The sequence below is a fragment of the Bos indicus x Bos taurus genome, chromosome 14 (assembly GCF_003369695.1).
Source record: "Bos indicus x Bos taurus breed Angus x Brahman F1 hybrid chromosome 14, Bos_hybrid_MaternalHap_v2.0, whole genome shotgun sequence".
Taxonomy (NCBI): domain Eukaryota; kingdom Metazoa; phylum Chordata; class Mammalia; order Artiodactyla; family Bovidae; genus Bos; species Bos indicus x Bos taurus.
In genome coordinates this window covers 38,841,232-38,853,012 of record NC_040089.1, presented here as the reverse complement: position 1 = coordinate 38,853,012, position 11,781 = coordinate 38,841,232, and positions in this window count along the sequence as shown.

Sequence of the window (11,781 nt, the reverse complement as noted above, 5' to 3'; positions counted from 1 at the left end):
AATTTATGAGCATAGATTTTTTTTAATTATAAAATTCAGATTTGTATTAAAGCAACATTAGGCACTGTAATAGGTATATAATGCAATTCCACAGATGTCACTTTGCTAGCTATATTAAAGGTGACAGCATCAGTCAAATCGTGTTCTCTAGAAATTCAGGATCAGGTGACAGTCTGTCGTATGTCAGAGGTAAGGCCCATCTGCCTCAGGCATTTCCTCCATCTGTGTGCTGCTTTTTGGGGGAATCTTCTTAGGGTTTTCTACCAGTTAAACCTCAGGCCCATTTCTTCTTTCAAGCATTGGATCCTTTACCCCATATTCTTTCTTTTCCAAACCCCAAATTTTCCTTTTCACAGATTATTACCTATTCCCTTCCTTGAAAATATTACCTAAGACACACCTAAATGCCATTTCCCCAAACCATCTCTTTTCTTTTATGATTTTTCATTTAACTCAGAGAACCCTTGAGTTTTTCTCTTTAGACACTGACATGCACAGACTGTATTCATTACTAGGTCTGATGTGATTTCATGCCCCATGTGTTGTAAATATAGAGTCATGGTTATTTATTTTGTTTCTTTAGGTCAAAGAGTTGTGAAGGCCTGTAAATATTTCCTTTAAAAATTATTTGTATTCATTTCTTTTCCACTGTTTTTACTGCCAACTCTTTGGTCAGTCTCTGGCTTTGCATCTGAATTACTACAACATTTTCTTAATTGGCATCTCTTACTCTGCTTCCTTTTTTGAATCTCCTATAAAGCTATCAGATCAATCTTGCTTAAATAATGATTTCATTATGGTACTGTTAAGCAAATACATCTACAGTGATTTTGTTGCTGTTGTTTTGCCACTAACACATGTCCAACTCTTTTGCAACCCCATGGACTACAATCCTCCAGGCTCTTCTGTCCATGGGACTTCCCAGGCACGAAAACTGGAGTGGGTAGCCATTTCCTTCTCCAGGGTCCTTTTTGACCCAGGGATCAAACTTGCATCACCTCCATTGGCAGGTGAGTTCCTTCTACCATGCAAATATGAAAATCCTCTCATAAGTAAGCTCTTCCAGAATATGACCCCATCCCAAACGTCAGAAATTATTTCCCTGCCTCTCCAGTATGCAGCCTTACCTAATGAGTCAAGTCTTTCATCATGACAGAAAGGTGACCTTTCACATCATAGCAACTTTAGACTTTCTAATGTTCATAAATTCCATATTTAGCTTCTCTAGAGCAGACATTCCTTATTAGTTTTGTGTTTTTAATGTTTCCTTAAAGCTAGCTCTAAGAAGAAATACAATAATTGTTGACTGAATGTATAAATCTGTAAAACGGCACCCAGGCTTTTGGATAGAATGTTCTCTCTATATATATCTATTAAGTTCATCTGGTCTAATGGGTCATTTAAGACCAGGGCTTCCTTATTGATTATCTGTCTGGATGATCTGCCCATTGATGTAAGCGGCTATTATTTTAAGCTGATCATCTCTATGTTCAAATATATTCTGCTGCTGCTGCTGCTGCTAAGTTGCTTCAGTCGTGTCCGACTCTGTGCGACCCCAGAGACGGCAGCCCACCAGGCTCCCCGTCCCTGGGATTCTCCAGGCAAGAATACTGGAATGGGTTGCCATTTCCTTCTCCAATGCATGAAAGTGAAAAGTCAAAGTGAAGTCACTCAGTCATGTCCGACTCTTTGCGACCCCACGGACTGCAGCCTACCAGGCTCCTCTGTCCATGGGATTTTCTAGGTAAGAGGACTGGAGTGGGGAGCAACCCTTAATTTTTACTATCCCCATCATGTTTATTATTTTTGACATCATGTTCTGCACCCTTTTGCTTTGCGTATCCCTTAACTACTTATTGCAGATATACATTATCTTATGACTTGTCTTTTAACCTTCCTACTAGCTTTGTAAATGTCTAATCTACTGCCTTTACTGTATTTTTGCCCTTACTCCCCTATATACTTTTTTATTTCTAGGCACGGTCTCTTCTTTTCTGCTCAGAGAAGTCCCTTTGACATTTCTTATAAAGCAGTTTAGTGGTGCTAAACTCTTTTGGCTTTTGTTTGTCTATAAAAGTATATCTCCTTCAAATCTGAATGATAACTATGCTGTATATAGTATTCTTGGTTGTAGGTTTTTTTCCCTTTTATTACTTTTTTTTCACAGTTTCAATTTAAGAAGAAAAAAATAACCATCTTAATAAATGCAGAAAAACCATTTGACAAATTCAACATGCTATTATATTTATATTCATGTATTTTAATTGGAGGCTAATTACTTTACAATATTGTAGTGGTTTTTGCCATACATTGACATAAGTCAGCCATGGGTATACATGTGTTCCCCATCCTGAACCCCCTCCCACCTCCCTCCCCATCCCATCCCTCAGGCTCATCCCAGTGCACCAGCCCTGAGCACCCTGTCTCATGCATCGAACCTGGACTGGAGATCTATTTCACATATGATAATATACATGGTTCAGTGCTATTCTCTCAAATCACCCCACCCTCACTTTCTCCCAGAGTCCTCTATTACTTTAAAAACAGTTGACCCTTGAACAACATGGATTTGAACAGCTGGAGTCCATTTACACCCAGATTACTTTTTTCAATAAATATACACTATAGTACTACATGATCACTGGGCTTCCCTGGTGACTCAGTGGTAGAGAATCCACCTGCCAGTGTGGAAGACATGGGTTTGATCCCTGGCTCAAGAAGATCCCCTTGAGAAGGAAATCCCATGGGTAGAGCAGCCTGATGGGCTACAGTCCATGGGGTTGCAAAGAGTCAGACACAACTTAGCAACTAAAATAACAAGAACTATATGATCCGTGGTTGGGTGAATGGGCAGACATGGAGCCATAGATACAGTGGGCCAATTATAAAGTTATATGGAATTTTTGACTATGTGGGGATTGGTGCCCCAATCCTTGTGTTGTTCAAGGGTCAACTGGATAACACTTCTGTCCTGCAAAGTATGCAACCCCAGTAGCCTTCAAACCCAGATGTTCTTGGGGCTCATCTCACCTGTGCAGGACCTCTGGACGGGGGAACGGGATGTCAGTCTCGGAATCTTTGCTCTTTAGGGAGAACCTCTGCAATTGTGATTATCCTCAATTGGCTTTGTGGGTTTGTGGATTGCCTACTTGGTGTGTTGGCTTGACTGTACCATGTCTTTAACCCTCCTGTCTTCTGTGGTTCCCTTTTTATATAGTTAGTTGTGAAAATCTCTTTTGCTAGTCTTCAGGTCGTTTTCATTGATAGTTGCTCTGTAAATAGCTGTAATACTGATATGTCCATGGAAGGAGATGAGCTCAACATCTTCCTACTTTGCCATCTTGGCCACACATCCTCAGGAGTGCATTACTTTCTGGAATTTTCAGGGAATAATTTGTTTTTTGTTTTTTATTTTCCAGCTCCTAGAGGTTGTCTGCATTTCTTAGATACTTATTCTCCCTCATCTTCAACAGTGGCCAGCTGATTCTTTCTTATAGTGCATCTCTATGACACTGACACTTCTGCCTCCTTTTCCAGCATTTGAAGGTCCCTTGTAATTACATTACTGGGTAATTTTAGATAATCCATGACAATTTCTTTATCATAAGGTCAGCTGACTATCAAACTTAATTATATCTGCCACTTTAATGCCCCTTTGCCATGTAATATATACTTATTTTCAAGTTCTGGGGATTGGAACATGAATGCCATTCAAGTGAGGGCATCATTCTGCCTTTCACAGTCTACCCTCTAGCACTGAAACAGTCATGTCTGTCTCATATTCAAAATATATTCATCACATTTTAATACATTCCAAAGTCTCAGCCAATTGGAGCATTGAGTCAAAGTTCAATACTTCATCTAAATATCATCAGCTTAAAAGTCTCAGATATTACTATCTAAATCAAGTATGGTTAAGGCTCTGGTTATAATTCATCCTAAATTACAATTCATCTCCAGTTGTGAACCAGTAAAATTCAAGAAACAGGCAATTTGTGGCCAAAATGCAATGGTGGATAGACATCAGATAGTATTACATAAACAGTATTCCCTAAAAAAGGAAAAAAAAAACTTTTTTAAAAATGTCACTGGTCCCAAGTAATTTAGATATCATCTGAAAGAGCCCCATTTGATTTTAAGCCTTACAAATAATCCTTTCTGGCTTGTGATTCCACTTTTTGGGCTCCTAACTCTGGCCTAGGATTTCTCTTCAAAGACAGTATGTGTTTTCATTTGATTCATTTTATCAACCTGTTGGAGATAATGGCAGTCAGTACTAACTCACTCCATGCCTTTTGGGCCAAGCTGGAGCTTTTCTCCTGGTATAACATTACCAAGAACTTTGTGTGTATGTTATAAGAAATCACTTCATTAGACAAGAGTGCTGTCCACAAACTTCTCTTGGAAAACCACATCTTGTGGGCAACCTTATACCGTCTATGGCTTCCTTGAATTTCTAGGTAAACAACTAAGTCCCAAACTTTTATATCAGAATCTATTTTCTGAATTCTAGCCCTATGTATCTAGCCACCTACTACATGTATACACCTGAGATCTTACAGTCCCTAAGTAGCAACATTTCAGAATGAAGTCTCATCTCCAAATGTATTTTTCATCTGGTATTTCTCAGCTCATTAACCCTTTCAGTACTGAACCCAGAAAACTTGCAGTCATTTCTGATACTTTCTTCTCCAGCCCCCATATTGAATTAACTACCAAATTGTGTTGATAATATCACCAGAATATTTCACAATCCACCGAGTACTATCTTACTACATCTGCTGTTGTCTAAGGAATCATCATCTATTTTCCAATCTGGTACAGCAGTAACATTCTATCAGTTCTCCAAGCATCTATTCTTGTTTGTTCTAATCCATGCAGTGCAAAGTGCAACCATATCAACCTTCTGGGAAAAGCAAATCTGGTTATATCACTTCCTTCTTGAAAGTCTTTCATTCTAGGATAAGGACCAAAGCACATCACTTAGCTTATGAGTCCTAACAGAATCTACATCATGACTACCTCTCTCTTTTCATTACCTACCACTTCTCCTTTCAGGTTAGGACTATCTCAAATATTCTTTCTTGTCTTATAATCTTTGCACATATTCCTTCCTCTGCCAGCAGCAGTTTCCAATTTCTTTCCACTACAGCAAATGCTTTTGCCGACATACAGCCTGGTCCTCTTCAGGTTTCATTCTAAATTAATGTCTTCAATACACATTCTCAGGCCACTTAAAGAATGTTAGATCATTTGCACTAGGCATCCATAGCACACAGTACAGCTCTTTTACCATACGTAATACACTTGAGACAACTTGTTCAATGTCATTTCCTCTAGTGTTTAAGTTCCTTGAGTGAAGGTTTGTTGCTTGTTCTTCTAACATAGATACTGGTGGAAGTAAAAATTAAATCAATATTTGACAATTTATCAAAAACTTATAAAATGAAAATCATATATATATATATATATATATAGCGAGAGAGAGAGAGAGAGAGAGATACAAATAGATGTTTCTCTGAAAAGATGTTATCATTTATTACAAAATATTATAGCAGACCTACAGTGAGTGAAAAGAAGAAATACAGGTTACCGAGCATAATATAGTCACGGTAGAGATGAAATTAAATGGACTGTACTTTGGCTCTTTTATTAAAGGACTCACAACAGCATAGACAAAATAAATCAGCAGTGGTAATCATCTAACATTGTCTTTCCTCTTTCTGCTAGTTTCTAATTTCTTTAATGTCTCACTTGCTTAGCATTTTGTACCTAGAGCTAACAAAAGAACAATCTGAAAATATTTTTAATGAATTAGTGAGTGAATAAATGTGCCACTTTCCCCAAACTACATATTTCCCTATTTATATCAACAAATTTTACTTTATGAACACCATTAAAATATTATTTATGACCTCTGCATTATTATTACTATTGCACGTGCAAGCTGTTCTAACTTACAGTGTATGCAGGGGTACTTGTTCCATAAAATATGCTCAGTTGTTTAGGAAAACTAAAATCTAGAAAATGTTAATTATCATAAGTAAACATTTCTGCAAATATGACAAAAGAACACAATGTTCTCCAAATTCTGCTTAATAGTTGATTTTTAATAAAATTCTAGACATAAGCATACTTATAGGTCTTATTTAAAATATTTGAAAATTCTAGTTGAGCACACACAATGTATCAATTTTCCCAGAAATTTTCTCAGTAATAACATTTCAAATTCTGAATAACATCTATTAAGGATTAGTCAGTGAGGAAACAATAGTGTGTAGACAGATGGTAACATGTAACTATGAACTCCTCTTGTTCAACATGTTTAATGCTTTTTGCTACTTGGAAAATAAAGCTTAGTTTATTTCATAATATTACCATTTTTAAAGATTAAATTTCCTTTTCTGCTTAAGAGAACAATTCCTAAGTGTTAAGGGAGAATGTTATTTGTTAACTGAAAGATCTGTAACTATCAAAATTAAAGGGAGAAAGGAGATTCACAACATGCTTATAAAACCCCATTCTTTAGTTGAATGGGGTTTTAGCAACAACCTGCCATCTGTTGCAGGTTTGATCCCTGAGTCAGGAAAATGCCCTGAGGTAGGAAATGGCAACCCACTCCAGTCTTCTTGCCTGGAAAATCCCATGGACAGAGGAGCCTGGCAGACTATAGTCCATGGAGTTGCAAAAAGCTGGACACAACTGAGCACAAGAGCAAGAAAGTGCTAAAAGGCTTGTTAGCAGTCTTTATTAACCCTCTTCATGGAAGATATTATAAAAGCTGTAAACAGTTCTTTATGATGTCACAGTGGATATTACAAGTAAGGCACTCTAAAACAGTTCATGTTAACACATACAAGCCATGTTGCTGCTTGGTGCCCGTTTCAACCCCAAGTGGCTACTGTTTCTCTCTGTGGATAAAGAACAAACTATGCTAAGAAGAAAATGGTTCATTAAAATCAACTGTGCAATGATTACTTCAAAGAATGTTAACTTTTCCTATATGCCCTTGGAAAATAATCCACAGTAACATTTTATAGCCTTTGCAACTTTACTAAGTTTATATTCACACAATGTATATATTACAGGTATATCAGAATATTTATTTGAGAAATATTAAATTTCTTTTTTGCTCTTAAGGCCCAAGAAACTTAAGGTTTTAATATTTTTAAAAAAATTTTATTGTAGTCAATTTATAATGTGTTAGTTTCTGCTGTACAGCAACCTGAAGAGTTTCATCATTTGATAATATACATAAAGATAACCTTTTATGAATTATGTTTAGGGAGCTTTCTGTGTTACATGAAAATTCCTCAGATTCATTTTCCTGGGCTCATTCCTTTCCTTGTTTGGCACAGTCTCCCTGGGTGCTTTCTGTCATTCCCAAGTTTCCACTTAAAGGTTAGCTATATCCCTAGCCTGACCCTTTCTTCCAAAGTCAGTATCTGTATTTCAGCTTCCCAGTGAATATTTTCAGTCTAGATAAACTTAAAAGGTCCAACTTTAATTAATGACACCTTTTGGGGGGAGGAACTTTTTTTCTTAATGTTTTATCAGGACAGCTTTATATTAGCCATTGTTGCTGTTATTTACTTGCTAAGTTGTGACCAACTCTTTCGTGACAACATGGTCTGTAGCTTGCCAGGCTCCTCTGTCCATGGGATTTTCCAGGAAAGAATATTGGAGGGGATTGCCATTTCTTTCTCCAGGAGATCTTCCCAGATAAGGGATAGAACCCACGTCTCCTGCATTTCCAGGTAGATTCTTTACACTTAGCCACCAGGGAAGCTCCCATATTTAGGCTTAGTAAGTATGTATTTTATTGCTATAACATTCTTGCATTCATATACTGATAATATGTAGAGAGATGGAATGTTAAAAGAAGCTATATGTAACAATTTAGCACTGAGATAGTACCATCTCATCATTCCATTAATTGAGAGGGGTGTTCAGGGAGAACAGAGGATATATGAACCTTGCAGGTTGCAACATGAACCTTGAGGCCAACCAATCTGTGATATCATTATGTTTGAGTCCACAATGTGACATAACAATGAATCATAAATCAAAAAATGAAAAAGAAAAGCAAATGAAACTTACTTTAGAAGTATTTCCACTTCGTTTGCATAGACAGTTCCTGTGTATGTAGCCTGAAATTATCAACTGCTATAAATGCTATAATTGGAAGTCTTGTCAACTTTCTTCCACCTTCATCAGGTTGATCAGAAGAGAATTTTCTCTATTTTCATTTTCAGATTTACTTAACTTTCCCTTAAAATTTTCTCTTTCAGTGCTCTTGATCCAAATTAGAGGAATCATAAACTGGTACTTTTATAAGGAAAAAAATTCCTTTTTAAAATCACTGACTTCTCTCTTGCATATTCATGCATTTTTCAAATGCTGTTTTGTTGGACTCAGAAATGATTCTTACCTCAAGCTTCTCTCTTTATCATGTCAATTACATAGTGCACAAGCTTGTCATCATTTTTATAGAACAGGGATTTTCTGTCTCAGCACTACCGACATTTGAGCTGTAAGATTGTTTATTTAGGTAGGAGAAGCTTTCCTGTGATTGTAAGATGTTTAAGGGCAGCACTTTCCTCTACCCACTAGATGCCAGAAGCAACCCGCCACCACCACCACCATCATCAAATAGTGAAAATTTTACAATGCTTCCAGATATTACCAAATATACATTGGACAACAAAATCACCCTAATAGAGAACCACTGCTGCTGCTGCTGCTGCTAAGTCGCTTCCGTCGTGTCCAACTCTGTGCGGCCCCATAGACGGCAGCCCACCAGGCTCTGCTGTCCCTGGGATTCTCCAGGCAAGAACACTGGAGTGGGTTGCCATTGCCTTCTCCAATGCATGAAAGTGAAAAGTGAAAGTGGAACCACTAACCTAGACTAAACACTACTCTGGCCCTGAAGAATAAACTTTCAAGCAAGACCCCACAGAACCACGTGACTTCCAAGTGACTGTATTCCAAAACAAAGTACAAGAATATTTATAGAAATATAAACACAAATAGTACCAAAAAAAGTAGAAATAGCAATATCTGGCATCCAATCAAAAATAGAGCCCATTATGACCTGAAAATTTAATTAATTGAAACCTACCTAAAAGTGATAACAGATGATGGAATAAATAGACAAAGACACAAAAAGAGTTATTACAGTTGTATTATATATGTTTAAGAAGCTAGAGGAAATATGTGATAGGAAATCAGAGACATCAGTGTTATCAACACTTCTAAAGGTAAAAATTTAAATATTTGTGAATAAAAATACATTAAAGAGTATTAATGTATATGAAATATTGCTGAAAAAAGACTGTTGAATTGAAACATACAGCAATAGAAATCAACCAAATATACACCACGCGGAAGAAAAAAGGCTGAAATAACTGGACAGATCTGGGATACTTGATACTCAAATATATATGCAATTACAGTTCCTGAAGGAGAAGAAGGAACAGAGAACAAAGATATTTGGAGAAATAAATACCAAATTTTTAAAATTTGATGAAAGGTATAAGTCCACAGAACCAAGGTAAAGAACCCCAAGCACAAGAAACAGAGAACTACATTAAGGTATATCATAACCAAATTAATTTAAAAGAGTCATGAAGATTATTAAAAGCATTTACAAGAAAATGATATATGACATACAGAGCAACAGAGATAACACTAGCTCTTCACTAGTAGGCTCTTCACTAGTAGGCTCTTCACTAGAAACAAAGCAAATGAGACTGCAGGGGAATGGTATTTTTATGGCATTCTCAGCCTCGAATTCTCTAACCAGCCAAATCATCTTTGAAAAATGAAAGATAAATAGGCTTTGCTAGATACACAAAAGCTGAAATATTTCATAACCAGTAGAGCTGTAACCTAAGAAATGTTAAAGAAAACCCTCAGGCAGAAGAAAAGTTATACCAGATGGAGATTCAGAGCACTGGAAATAGTAACTATCTCTGCAATTGAGGCATTTCTTCTAACTGCATTGAAATCTTCAAAAATGATTACTAACTGTTCAGAAGAAAAATAATAAAATAATGTGATATTTATATAGAATTAAAATGCACAACAACAATACAGAGGTCAAGGTGGCAGAAATAAAAATACACTCTTGTCAGTTTTTGTATGCTCTCTGTGACGTGGTATAACATCAAAGTGAAGGTAGAAGGTAAAAATGAAGGAGGTGTACCATAACCTCTGGAGCAAACGCTAAAACAGCAGCAGCTGAGTTATATCTAATTAGGCAGCAAAGGAAATAAAAAGAAATCACAAAAATATTCAAATAATTTAAAAAAGCAGAAGACAAAGAAAGTGAACACAGAACAGATGGTATACATAAAAACCTGTAGCCAGGAGCCAGATGAAAGACTTAATTCCAACCTTATCAACAGGATGTATAAATGATCTAAATTCCTCAGTAAAAGTAAGATTGTTGATTAGAATGAAAAAAAGAAAGACCCAAGCCTATAAAACCTCTTTAAACAAAAGACACAAGCATATTAAAAGTAATAACATAAATAAAGGTATACCACACCAACTAATCAAAAAGCTGGAGTGGCTAAATTAATATCAGAAAATAAGAGATTTTAGAGAAAAAATATTACCAAGAATAAACTAGGCTATTTCATAATGACAGGTCAGTTCTTCAAGAGACATAATAACTGTAAATGTTTATATACTGGTGGCTCAGTGATACAGTGATAAAGAATCTGCCTGGCAATGCAGGAGACACAGGTTCAATCCCTGGATTAGGAAGATCCTCTGGAGCAGGAAATGGCAACCCACTCCAGTAACTTGACTGGGAAATCCCATGGAGAGAGGAGCCTGGCCACCTATAGTCCATGGGGTCACAAAAGAGTTGGACATACTTAGCAACTAAACATGGAGAAGGCAATGGCAATCCACTCCAGTACTCTTGCCTGGAAAATCCTATAGACGGAGGAGCCTGGTGGGCTGCAGTCTATGGGGTCTCTAAGAGTCAGGCACGACAGAGCGACTTCACTTTCAGTTTTCACTTTCATGCATTGGAGAAGGAAATGGCAACCCACTCCAGTGTTCTTGCCTGGAGAATCCCAGGGACGGGGGAGCCTGGTGGGCTGCTGTCTATGGGGTCGCACAGAGTCGGACATGACTGAAGCGACTTAGCAGCAACTAAACAACAGAAATGTACTGATAACAGGGTTTGAAAAATATAAATAAAAAATTGATTGACTATAAAACTCTTAGAGGAAAAAATAGGCAAAACACTCTCTGACATAAATCACAGCCAGATCCTCTATGACCCACCTCCCAGAGTAATGGAAATAAAAGCAAAATAAACAAATGGGACCTAATTAAACTTAAAAGCTTTTGCACAATGAAGGAAACTATAAGGTGAAAAGACAACCTTCAGAATTGGAGAAAATAACAAATGAAGCAACTGACAAAGAATTAATCTCAAAAATATACAAGCAGTTCATGCAGCTCAATATCAGAAAAATAAATGACCCAATCAGAAAACGGGCCAAAGAACTAAACAAACATTTCTCCAAAGACATACAAATGGCTAACAAACACATGAAAAGATGCTTAACATCACTCATTATCAGAGAAATGTAAATCAAAACCAAATGAAGCACCGTCTCATGTGGGTCAAAATGGCTGCTGTCAAAAAGTCTACAAACAATAAGTGCTGGAGAGGGTATGGAGAAAGGGGAACCCTCTTACATTGTTGGTGAGAATGCAAATTAGTACAGCCACTAAGGAGAACAATGTGGAGATTCC